This window comes from Boleophthalmus pectinirostris, unplaced genomic scaffold, assembly GCF_026225935.1.
Source record: "Boleophthalmus pectinirostris isolate CB_2022bp ecotype Guang Dong unplaced genomic scaffold, ASM2622593v1 HiC_scaffold_8, whole genome shotgun sequence".
Lineage (NCBI taxonomy): Eukaryota > Metazoa > Chordata > Actinopteri > Gobiiformes > Gobiidae > Boleophthalmus > Boleophthalmus pectinirostris.
This window is the reverse complement of record NW_026571515.1, coordinates 3,710,088-3,723,338: the sequence shown is the minus strand read 5'-3', so window position 1 is coordinate 3,723,338 and position 13,251 is coordinate 3,710,088. Positions and strand designations below refer to the sequence as shown.

The window sequence follows — 13,251 nt, the reverse complement described above, 5'->3', positions numbered from 1 at the left end:
AGTTTTCAGAAGAAAAAACTGACAAATTGATGTAAAATCCTGCACCTTCTACTTGTTTGTACAATTTTCCCTCCATTACTTTTCCCTCCGTTACCATGACATTTCTTAATAAAAAATCTCATGAGTCAAAAAGTAAGAGGTTTTTCAACCTAATCTTGTACCATATGGTAGAAAACTATATGAAGCAAATATTCAAACCAGTTTGTTAAGGATATGTAAGTGAGAACCAAGAGTTATCACTGTTTGGATTTATTGCCCAAAAAGTGCTGCATATTTCATTCCCTCCGTTACCGACATGAGTTTTTAAAATTTTTTTGTCAACAACTTGAAAGAATCTCACAGGTTTAACTTGACCCTGTTGGAGTGTAACTCTTTCCTACATTCTGATACTTTACTTATTTCAATAGTCCCTCTAGTTTCTGAATAAGAGACATTTGAATGTCAAAAATCTGCCCCCGTTTCCCTCCGTTACCACTTGACCAAACCCAAATGCGTTTTTGGTCATAACAAACACATGTGAGTGACGTGACTCTGTGGTGTGTTCAGGGACAGTACGACACACACAGACAAATGACTCCACACATAAACACTGATGCGGAGCCACATAGTTGAACATTTATCTGTCTGTAAATTGGATTAAATCAACATAATGTAGAGAGTCTAAGATTTATAACGAGGTATAACAAGCCCACATGAAATATCGGCCCATATCGGCGAGATTTAGGCCGACTTCCGATTTTTAGCAGAGGCGAGACAGGACATAAGCACTGTGTCAAAACACGCTCTCTAAAACCGCTACAGTCATCATCAGGAGCTCGGAGAACGACTCGTGATGGACACAGAAAGTTTACAGGCGCGGAGGAGGAGGAATATAAAACACTTCACGACATCAGACAGAAACTTTACAAGAACAACTTCTGAAGGAAAAGACGCGAGGAGCAGACGAACAAAGTGAAATGGTGAGTGTTACGGCCCCGAGCCCTCCAGGTCTGTGATTTGTTTTGTGTGTGTTTTACTTTCTTTATTGTTCCGCCTGGAATCCTGCTGTGAGAGCCCTGGTCCCTGATTGGTGGATTACCTCTACACCTGGCCAATCCCGCCTCACCTCCAGACTCCTCCCCTTTATTTAAGGAAATTCCCAGCACCTGTTCGGGGCTGTTTGCCATTTTGTGTTTGTGTTCGTGTGTGTAGTTCTGTAGTTTAGTTCTGTAGTTTAGTTCTGTAGTTTAGTTCTGTAGTTTAGTTCTGTAGTTTAGTTCTATTTTGTGCCTTTTTTTTTTTTTTTTTTGGTCACTCGATTCTGTTTGTGGGCTTAAGTGGTTTAATTTGGGGAATTTGTGTTTTAGTTTTGTCTGTGTCCCTTAGTCTAACCACTCGTTTGTGTAAGTCTGCGTCACCCGTTTGTGGCACAAAACTCATCTGTTGTTTTGTTTGTTTGTTTAAAGTAGGGACGGGCGTTCGATGAAATTTTCTTAATCGATCGTCGGAAGATTTAACGATCGATTAATCATTAACGTTTTTATATTAAAATGATTATCATTATTATTACTATCTGCACTAGGGATGGGCATGATTAGTCGATTAATCGATAATTGATCATTAAGAATTTCATCGATTACGCTCATTTTAATCGACAAACTGAATGTAGGTTGTTGTGTGTAGTGTAATGTGACCAAACAGGTGTGTACATGTGTCTCTGCATCAGAAGGAGCGAGACACAAACAGTGGGTCAGTCTGCAGCGTAATGAAGTGCAAATGCGAATGATGTGCAACGATGACTTGTATAAGAAAGTCCACGCTTTCCGTTCGGGACAAGTGTGAGTCCATGTGCACAGTGTATAAAGCAGCACATATGTTTCTGTGTCCAGTGGGAAAAAGTTTTACCAGGTGAGAGTCGCTCAATGTGGATGACGAGGCCCCGCCCCCCTCCCCCCGTACGCTGTCCTGGTTTTGACAAACACAAATCTGGTCACACTGACCTGTATTCACCTGAGTCATGTCTTTTAATCCAACACAAGTTGAACCACATCAGCGACACAAGAGCTGGAGTTTTATCTTCACTTAGTTTATGTAAATTAGTGATGTGGTTTTAAGTTTTGTTTCTGTGAGATTTGAACAAAACTGAAATTAAACACATTATAATGTCAAACAGCTGATGTGGATCTAGAGTCGTTACGGTTTATATGTCGTAAAGTTGAATTTATTTATGCAGATTAGTAGTGCAGATAGTAATAATAATGATGATCATTTTAATATAAATACGTTAATGATTAATCGATAATCGATTAATCATTAATAATTAATTCTTCCGACGATCGATTAAGAAAATTTCACCGAATGCCCATCCCTAGTCTGCACTACTAATCTGCATAAATAAATTCAACTTTACGACATATAAACATAATCGACTCTAGAGCCACATCAGCCCGTTTGACATCATAATGTGTTTAATTCCAACCTACATTCGGTTTGTCGATTAAAATTTACGTAATCGATGAAATTCTTAAATGATCAATTATCGATTAATCGATTAATCATGCCCATCCCTAGTTTAGAGTATTCTCTGTATATTTTAGTCTGTTTTGTTAATTTACCTTTTACAACCCTATTAATTAAACCTCATTTAATTTATTTCATTTAACGTCTTGTTTTTTTTTTTTTTTGTTGCTTCCCACGCCTCAAAGCGAGGAGCTTCACCACAGATACGACTCGTTATCGCTGCAAAACATCGTCTCTCTCGTGGTCAACCTTTGTATTGTGATCAGTGTTGGGAGTGTTACTTTTAAAATGTAATCCCCTACAGATTACAGATTACACACACCAAAATGTAGTTTGTAACAGAATCCATTAAATTACTTAAAGTGAGTAATGTAATCTGAATACTTTGGATTACTTGATATTGTCATGTTTTTTAAAACTACATGAATGAATCAACCACATCCTGAAAATTTTTGTTTGTTCTCTTCAAATTGGCTGTTGAGCCCAAGTCTCGTTTAGTCCTGGTTTTAGTTCTGGTTTAGTCCTGGTTTAGACCTGGTTTATTACTAGTTTTATTACTAGTTTTAGTCCTAGTTTTAGTTTAGTCCGTTTTAGTTCTGGTTTATTAGTCCTAGTTTTTAGTACCTTTAGTTTTTAGTCCTAGTTTTAGTCCTAGTTTTTAGTTCCTGGTTTAGTCCTGGTTTAGTCCAGTCCTGGTTTAGTCCTGGTTTAGTCCTAGGGTTTAGTCCTGGTTAGTCCTGGGTTTAGTCCTGGGTTTAGTCCCCTGGTTTTAGTTCTGGTTTTAGTCCTAGTTTTTAGTTTACCTGGTTTAGTCCTGGTTTAGACCTAGTCCTTTTAGTCCATGGTTTTAGTCATTTAGTTTTAGTCCTAGTTTTAGTCCTGGTTTAGTCCTGGTTTAGCCCAAAATGTGAAAACAGGAAAATCCCGCTGTGTAATCCATTTACTTCAGCAAAGTAACTGTAATCCAATTACCACTCACTGAAACAGTAACTGTAACTGAATACAGTTACTCATAATTTGTACTCTGATTACTTAACTCCGGTACATGTAATCTGTTACTCCCCAACACTGATTGTGATTTTAAACATAATTCGTCCCCACAGCTCCGTCGACGTTCCCGGTGTAAATCCCGGCTCAGGAGCAGCGCGGCTCGTGGACCCGTCTCCAGGTCTCCAGCTCGTCTTGGTCAGGACTTCAGCTGGAGGATTTGATTTGATCTACGTTTATGCGCGTGTGTTTTGGGTTTTGGGAAAGCCGGGGCGGGAATCAAACCCGGAACGTTGTGTCTGTGAGGCGTGTGTGTCGCTCAGAGGGTAAAAATGTAAAGACAATGAAGCTGAACAATGGAACTGCTTCCTGGAACAGAGAAACAAAAGACTCCAGACACAGTTCCTCAAACATGACAGTGAAAAACAAAAAGAAAAATAGAATTACAGTCTTAAAGATGCACTATGTAACTTTTTGAGGGTCTGTCACCTGCTTGTTTCTATGGTAATGTCGTTGCTCGGCCTGGAATGTTCCACAGTGTGACATTAAACAGCTCTACCTTAAACTTTAAATTTAATTACAGGTGGTTTTACGGCTCAAAAATGCCTTGGGGAAAAAAAAAAAACATTCTGACTGTGAGCGGGGTCGCCTCTCCACAGATCTGACCTGTGACTTGGTCTGGTTTGGTCTCCGTGAAGTTAGAAAGGTTTAATGCCATACTGTGGAACATTCCAGACAAAGCAAAAAAAAAAAAAAATCTCCATGAAGAAAAGCGTTTGACGAAGGCTCCACCGGGAAAGTTACACAATGCACCTTTCTTAAAAAAAAAAAAAGAACTATAGATTCTTTAGATCTTTTATCAGAATGTTCAAAATTTGGAAATGGAGACAAAATGAAGCAACATAATATATTTACAATAATTAACTCTTGAGCAACTAATGGTTTTATGACATTATAACAAAATAATAAGCAACAATTTTGAATTTCCAAGGTACAAATCTTATTTACTTTGTTTGTCTGTTCAGAAGGATGGAAAAAAAAACAGTTTTCTAACCTTAAAATAATATTTGAGTGTCACAAAAAGTATAATTTATGATGAAATGTGTAATAAATCTGTAGACGAAGTGAAAAACTGTTGTGGGCTCAACTTTTCTGTGAGGATTTGTCCAGTAAAATCTAAAAAATGTGGATTTTGACTTCGTAAAAATGCTCAGTGTCGATCATAAACTTTTATCAAAAAAAAAATTATGTGACAATTGTGTTTTACACAAAACTAAACCAGGACTAAACCAGGACTACCACAAGACTAAACCAGGTCTAAACCCAGGACTAAACCAGGTCTAAACCAGGACTACCACAAGACTAAAGCAGGACTAAACCAGGTCTAAACCTAAACCAGGACTAAAACCAGGTCTAAACCAGGACTAAACCAGGTCTAAACCAGGACTAAACCAGGTCTAAACCAGGTCTAAACCCAGGACTAAACCAGGTCTAAACCAGGACTAAACAACCAGGACTAAAGGACTAAAACCAGGTCTAAAACTAAACCAGGTCTAAAAACCCAGTAGGACTAAAGACTAAACCAGAACTAACGCAGGACTAACCCAGGTCTAAACCAGGACTAAACCAGGTCTAAACCAGCACTAAAGTAGGTCTAAACCAGGACTACCATAAAACACGTGTGAATGAAACCAACACAAGTCCAGGTCTGTTTGTGACGAGGAAACGACATTAGACCAGATCAGAAAATCTCGTTTTATCGTCCCTTTAAATGATTTTGAACTTGAGCCTAAAACTCCAGTTAAGACCAAACCTAAGCCTCTAAATCGTGTGACTTGGTTAACGAGGACATATTGTTACAGAGACTAAAGAGGGTGAAATATTGAAATGGGATTAGGCCGGACATGTCGGCGTGCAGCGTGTTCAGAGCCGCGCAGGGGTCAGGGGTCAGACCGGAGATAATCCTCTTAACGCTGGCTCCATCTGCTGTTTACAGACGCTCAACATCTCAACATCCTCCCGCCGACAGACTGAATGACAGAGAGAGACCGAGTGACCAAGAGACCGACTGAGAGACCGACCGAGAGGACCGACCGACGAGAGACCGACGAGAGACCGAGACCGAGAGACGACCGAGAGACCGAGACCGAGAGACCGACCGAGAGAGACCGAGAGAGACCGACCGAGAGACCGACCGAGAGACCAAGAGACCGACCGACAGACCGACCGAGAGACCGACAGACCGACCGAGAGACCGAATGACAGAGAGAGACCGACTGAGAGACCGACCGAGAGAGACCAAGAGACCGACCGAGAGACCGACCGAGAGACCAAGAGACCGACCGAGAGAACTGACTGAGCGACCGACAGAGCGACCGACCGAGAGACCGACTGAGAGACCAAGAGACCGACCGAGAGACTGACTGAGCGACCGACTGAGCGTCCGACCGAGAGACCGACCGAGAGACCAACCGAGACCGACCGACCGACCGACTGAGAGACCAAGAGACCGACCGAGAGACCGACTGAGAGACCAAGAGACCGACGAGAGAGACCGACTGAGAGACCAAGAGACCGACCGAGAGACCGACTGAGAGACCAACAGACCGACGAGAGACTGACTGAGCGACCGACTGAGCGACCGACCGAGAGACCGACCAAGAGACCAACAGACCGACCGAGAGACTGACTGAGAGACGACTGAGAGACCGACTGAGAGACCGACCGAGAGACCAACAGACCGACCGAGAGACTGACTGAGCGACCGACCGAGCGACCGACCGAGAGACTGACTGAGCGACCGACTGAGCGAGAGACCGGAGAGACCGACCAAGAGACCAACAGACCGACCGAGAGACTGACTGACGACCGACGACCGAGCGACCGACCGAGAGACCGACTGAGAGACCAGACTGAGAGACCGACTGAGAGACCAAGAGACCGACCGAGAGACCGACTGAGAGACCAAGAGACCGACCGAGAGACCGACCGAGAGACCGACCGAGAGACCGACCGAGAGACCGACCGACCGAGAGACCGACTGAGAGACCAAGAGACCGACCGAGAGACCGACTGAGAGACCGACTGAGAGAGACCGACCGAGAGACCGACCGAGAGACCGACTGAGAGACCAAGAGACCGACCGAGAGACCGAGAGACCGACTGAGAGACCAAGAGACCGACCGAGAGACCGACCGAGACCGAGACCGACCGAGAGACCGAGAGACCGACGAGAGACCGACCGAAGAGACCGACCGAGAGACGACTGAGAGACCGAAGAGACCGACCGAGAGACCGACCGAGAGACCGACGAGAGACCGACTGAGAGACCAAGAGACCGACCGAGAGACCGACCGAGAGACCGACCGAGAGACCGACTGAGAGACCAACAGACCGACCGACAGACTGACCGAGAGACCGACCGAGAGACCGACCGAGAGACCGACTGAGAGACCGAAGCACAAATGTGTATTTAACGATGACTTCTACAAGAAATTCCACACTTTCCGTTGCGTTGGGACAAGTGTGAGTCCATGTGCACAGTGTATAAAGCAGCACATATGTTTCTGTGTCCAGTGGGAAAAAGTTTTTCCAGGTGAGAGTCGCTCAATGTGGATGACGAGGCCCCGCCCCCCTCCCCCCGTACGCTGTCCTGGTTTTGACAAACACAAATCTGGTCACACTGACCTGTATTCACCTGAGTCATGTCTTTTAATCCAACACAAGTTGAACCACATCAGCGACACAAGAGCTGGAGTTTTATCTTCACTTAGTTTATGCAAATTAGTGATGTGGTTTTAAGTTTTCGTTTCTGTGAGATTTGAACAAAACTGAATTAAACACATTATAATGTCAAACGGGCTGATGTGGCTCTAGAGTCGTTACGGTTTATACGTCGTCAAGTTGAATTTATTCATGCAGATTAGTAGTGCAGATAGTAATAATAATGATGATCATTTTTAATATAAAAACGTTAATGATTACTCGATAATCGATCGTTAATTCTTCCGACGATCGATTAAGAAAATTCAAATCAAATCAAATCAAACTTTATTTATAAAGCACTTTTCATACAAAATGCAACACAAAGTGCTTTACAGTGATTAAAAACAGTCCCGCATTTCCAACCACCCAACCACCCACCCACCAACCCAACCCCCGCACCCCAACCCCACATAGTCAAACAACCCAAACACACACTCACATACACACAAACATGCACACACACACACACGCACGCACACACACACACACACACACACACTCACACGCTAAAATACATAACCGGACACAATAAAATGTGAGGCTGAATACAGGCGAACCAGTTGAGAAAGCACCATCAGAGGAGCCGTCTGCACCGGGAGCAGTTTCATCGAATGCCCGTCCCTAGTCTGAACGCAGCCATTCTAACTCTTTACACTGACACCCACAACACCAGGAGACTCAAATACCTGATCATAACCGGGAAACTCATGTACTGTCCTTTACATATCACTAATTAAGGAAATAAAAATGGAGAACAACGTAAACACAGAGAAGTGGGTGTGTTTAAATGGCTTTCCTGACCTCATGAAGAGACGGGGTGTAACCTCCCACTGAGAAATGTATAAACTGACATTTCTGCTATTTTTGGTCCATTTAAAATCTCACTTTTTGCAAATAAATCTCCCACAATCCTCCTCGGTGTTTACTTCCTGTTACCTGGATTTTCCCCAGTAAACCTCAACTTCTCCAAAAGCCGGCGTGACCTTCAGAGTGACACAATCGCGGGTTTTTTTTTTAGACGTGCCTCGCCAGTGTTTTGTCACCGCAGGGCTTTTGTAAGGAGCCGTAGGTGTGACTTCCCTGTGTCTGTCCGGTAAACGGTTTGGTAATCCTGTCCTGATACTTCCTCTGAGAGATAAAAAAAAAACAAAAGCAGCAGTGTTCGGTTGCATCATCGACTCATTAATTTGTCCTGCACAGATCAAACTCGAGAATGTGGTATGAGGAAAGACAGTGAGAAAACAAATGCCAGTACAGGTTTGTGGTGTCAAAAGTATCAAAAAAATCCATAATAAATCAACTTAAAAGACAAACTGTGTAACTTTTTTTTCTTGTTTCTATGGACAAGTCTTTGCTCTGCTTGGAATATTCCACATTTACTCAGTTACAGGTGGTTTTCGAGCTCAAAAATACCTAGAAAAACAAACATTCTGACTGTGAGCGGCGTCGCCTCTCCACAGATCTGACCTGTAACTTGGTCTGGTTTGGTCTCCATGAAGATAGAAAGGTTTAATGCCCATTTCTAGGGCTGGGTGTCATTAAGAAGTTGCCGATACGATATAAATCCTTGATACTGTGCACTTTCAATTTGATATATTTCAAACTGATTCGATACGATTCAATAAAAATAAACACTAAATCGTGGCTGTGATACTAAAAGTCTAAAGGTTAAACGGCGTCTTGTGCAAAGTGATTATGAAACACGCCCATTTTAATAATCAAAACAGTGAAAATGTCAAATGTGTTGCTCAAACGAGTTTTCTTCCACTGAACAAACAACAAAACTGTAACTGTAACAAAATAATTCAGTAAAATAAACCAAAAAATACTCTTGGTGATATATCGATACTAGGGGTGTGGATTGCCTTGAGTCTCATGATACAATAGGGTTTGGTCAAGTGGTAACGGAGGGAAACAGGGGCAGATTTTATACATTCAAATGTCTCTTATTCAGAAACTAGAGGAACTATTGAAATAAGTAAAGTATCAGAATGTAGGAAAGAGTTACACTCCAACAGGGTCAAGTTAAACCTGTGAGATTCTTTCAAGTTCAAGACAAAAAATTTAAAAACTCATGTCGGTAACGGAGGGAATGAAATATGCAGCACTTTTTGGGCAATAAATACAAACAGTGATAACTCTTGGTTCTCACTTACATATCCTTAACAAACTGGTTTGAATATTTGCTTCATATAGTTTTCTACCATATGGTACAAGATTAGGTTGAAAAACCTCTTACTTTTTGACTCATGAGATTTTTTATTAAGAAGGTCATGGTAACGGAGGGAAAATTGTACAAACAAGTAGAAGGTGCAGGATTTTACATCATTTGTCGCTTTTTTCTTCTGAATACTTTAATATTACTTCAAAATGAAAGAAACTATTTCTATAAAATATGTCAGTCCTTCCAAGAAAATTTGTATCATTTTAAATTTTTTTTTTTTTTTAATCATGTCCCTTCATCAACAGTTCAAAGATGGAATAACACAAGATATGATGAATTACATCCATTTATTGACATGATTTGCAGGTCTTTGAAATCTGGGAAATAATTTTTGTTCCATGTTTCATACATGGTCTGTTTAAAACATGGAACTTTAGAACCAAAAATGGTCCAGAAAAAAGGTCAACAGTTTCATAAACTAGAGTACATATGTATCTGTTCAATACATTTTTATATCAGATGCATCAACTTGAATTTTTGGCCTTGATGTTTACTTCTGCTTGACCGGACCCGTATCATGACATAACTAAAACACAACGGACTCCAGGAACTCCAACGAAGGAAAAATCACACGAGGAAAAAAATCGTTAAAAGGCCTTTATTTAAATGGCCAAAGCCGACATGTTTCAACAACCTGGTCTTCATCAGGGCTTAGTTAAGAGAGGTGAAGACCAGGTTGGTTGAAACATGTTGGCATATCCATAGAAACCCCCAGGCAAAAAGTTCCACAGTGCACCTTTAAAGCTCTTGTTTTAGAATTGGTATTGGCGCGTCGCTTTCTCATTTTAAGTATCAAAACGAGGGAAAAAAATCTGTTTTAGAATAATCTGAAGAGACTGAAGGAGTGTGAACGTCGCCCACAGCTGCTCGTTTCTATGGAGACGTCACTGCTCTGCCTGGAATGTTCCACAGTGTGACATTAAACAACTCTACTCTACTTTTGTTCAATTCCAGGTGGCTTTAAAAGCTCAAAAATACCTTGAAAAACAAACATTGTGACTGTGAGCGGGTCAGGGTTTAGTCTCCGTGAAGACAGAAAGAAAGGTTTAATGCCGTACTGCGGAACATTCCAGACAAAGCAGTGACATCTCCATGGGGAAAAAAGCGTTTGAAGGACCCTCCAGCTCCAGCCAAATGCAGCTAAACCAGGGTAGCAGTTACAGCGGATAATTTATAGTCCAGTTCCGTATTAGAATAACAAGTGCATGGGCGGATGTGTGTTCTGGTTTTACACACACACACACACGCACACACACACACACACACACACAGCTCACATCAGACCCAGGCCTCTCTCATTTACGACACTTAATCAGGTTTTGAATCCGATTCTTTGTGAAGGGACTGAAGGGTCTGAGCCGCGCAGTGAAATGCTGCAAGAGTTTTACTGGAAAAAGCAAGAAATGAAAACACAATAAAGCGCTTACAACAGACTTTTATGATTCTCAAATTTTGACTTAATTTGGTAAGATTAAAACTAGTGTAAATATCAGTTACAGTTTTGCAAAAATCAAGAAGCGATTTGCGAGAAAAAGTGGCAAAATATAAGGCTGGGCGATACGGAGCAAAAAATACCGTAAATTCCGGACTATAAACCGCAATTTTTTTCTGACACTTGGAACACACGAAGAAATGCAGATGATGAAGTTTTTAAGTTAAAGGCGATTGATGTGTCTGTGGAAGAAGGAAACAGAGCTGCTGCACGTGAGCTCGACGTCAGTGAGTCGATGGTGAGATTTTGGCGACGGCAACACGACAAACTGACTAAATTTTCATTTGCATAAACTATAAGCGATTAAAAAAACAGCTCGCTCCTTGTGCCGGGCGAGTGGGGAGAGCACAGAGAAAGCGAACAAGTGAAGCAGCGTAATCAGAATTAAATATAAGCATTGTATCGATATAAACAATATGTCAGAGAATCCATTTCGTGTTTAAAAACTATCTCGATATATTTTAAAATATCAAGATATCGCCCACTCCTAGAAAAATATGCTGAAAATAACACTGGGGAGAATTGTTTTCATACGTTCGGCTCAGTTTACACACAAGAAACACATTTTTCTGATCATTTAAACTAGGGTTGGGCATCATTAACAAGTTGCCGATACGATACATACAGGCAAAGATACAATACGCGTCTCGATACCGTGCACTTTCAGTTCGATATGATATATTTAAAATCGATTCAATACGGTTCAATAAAAAAATAAAGGTTAAATAACATCTGTGATACTAAAAGTCTTTGTTAAACCACTTCTTCTTGTGCAAAGTTCATAAGAAACACAAACATTTTAATCATCAAAACACTGAAAATGTCAAATGTGTCGCATAAACAAGTTTCTTTCCTCTGAACAAGCAACAAAACTGTAGCTCTGAAACAAAATAATTAAGTAAAATACACAAAAAAATACTCTTGGCGATATATCAATGAAGCAGTCCACGATATTGATACTGTATCATCACATTAAACAGAACGATATATCGATATTTCAATATTTTTGCACACCTCTAACTTAAACACACTTTCAACAAAATAAAGGTGAACAGATTCTTATATTTGTATTTGTCAGATCATATTTTCTGTGAACATTAGAGGAGTTTTTCTAGGGAATAAGATTTAAACCAAAAAAAAATAAAAAAAATGGCCAAATTGTTACAAAAAAGTGTGTGTGTTTTTGCAAAAATCTGAAATACACGTAAGTAAACTGAGTATTTGAACCTGGTACGGGCGCTTTAAACGATAAAATGGAAGTCAGATAACATCGGTTACTGTAGGAAGTGCCAGTTCTCTGCCCATATCAACTCCAAGTCCAGTAAGAGTAAACAGAAGTCAGAAGTTACACTGCGTCATAAACACGGGCAGTGAAATCATGTTATACTGTTGTAAGTGTGTGTACTCGTGTGTGTGTGTGATGTTCTGTAGAAATCTGTGTTTACAAATGTTTCATAATAAACAGAGACTTGTTCCTGCTTCTACTCTGTCCTGGGTAACTACAAAATAATAACAGTATAATAAATAATAATAAATAATAATAAGAGTTTGCATGTTGCACTATGTTAAAATATCAGTATATTTAAAACTATGCAAGGACTCGAAAATCAAATATATAAAAACTTTAACTTTAGAGCCTTGTCAAAAAGTTGTCACGGCAAATTTCCGTCTAGTCCAGGATGTTTCCACTGGTACAAACGGGAAAAAAAAAATGATAAAATGGGTAAATGGATGTTTGGGGGGTTGTTTAATTAAGTTTGAAGGCTGGAGATGGTGGGACGGGGTTTTATAAATATGAACCTAGTCCTGAACCTAGTCCTGAACCTAGTCCTAGACCTAGTCCAGAGTCTAGTTCAGAACCTAGTCCACAGTCTAGGTCAGAGTCTAGTCCAGAGCCCAGTCCAGAACCTACTCCAGAGTCTAGTCCAGAACTCAGTCCAGAGTCTAATGCAGAACCTAGTCCACAGTCTAGTCCAGAATCTAGTCCAGAGCCTAGTCCACAGTCTAGTCCAGAATCTAGTCCAGAGCCTAGTCCACAGTCTAGTTCAGAGCCCAGTCCAGAGTCTGTTACAGAACCTAGTCCAGAGTCTAGTTCAGAGTCTAATCCAGAGTCTAGTTCAGAGTTTAGTCCAGAGCCTAATCGAGAACCTAGTCCACAGTCTAGTTCAGAGTCTAATTCAGAGTCTAGTTAAGAACCTAGTCCACAGTCTAGTTCAGAGTCTAGTCCAGAGCCTAGTCCAAAACCTAGTCAAGAACCTAGTCCACAGTCTAGTTTAGAGTCTAG

General features: G+C 41.1%; 1 protein-coding gene across 1 annotated transcript in view; it reads right to left on the bottom strand.

Annotated features, from left to right (window-relative positions):
* Positions 1-13,251, bottom strand: part of nadka (NAD kinase a) — a 51,676-nt gene that overhangs the window by 35,184 nt on the left and 3,241 nt on the right.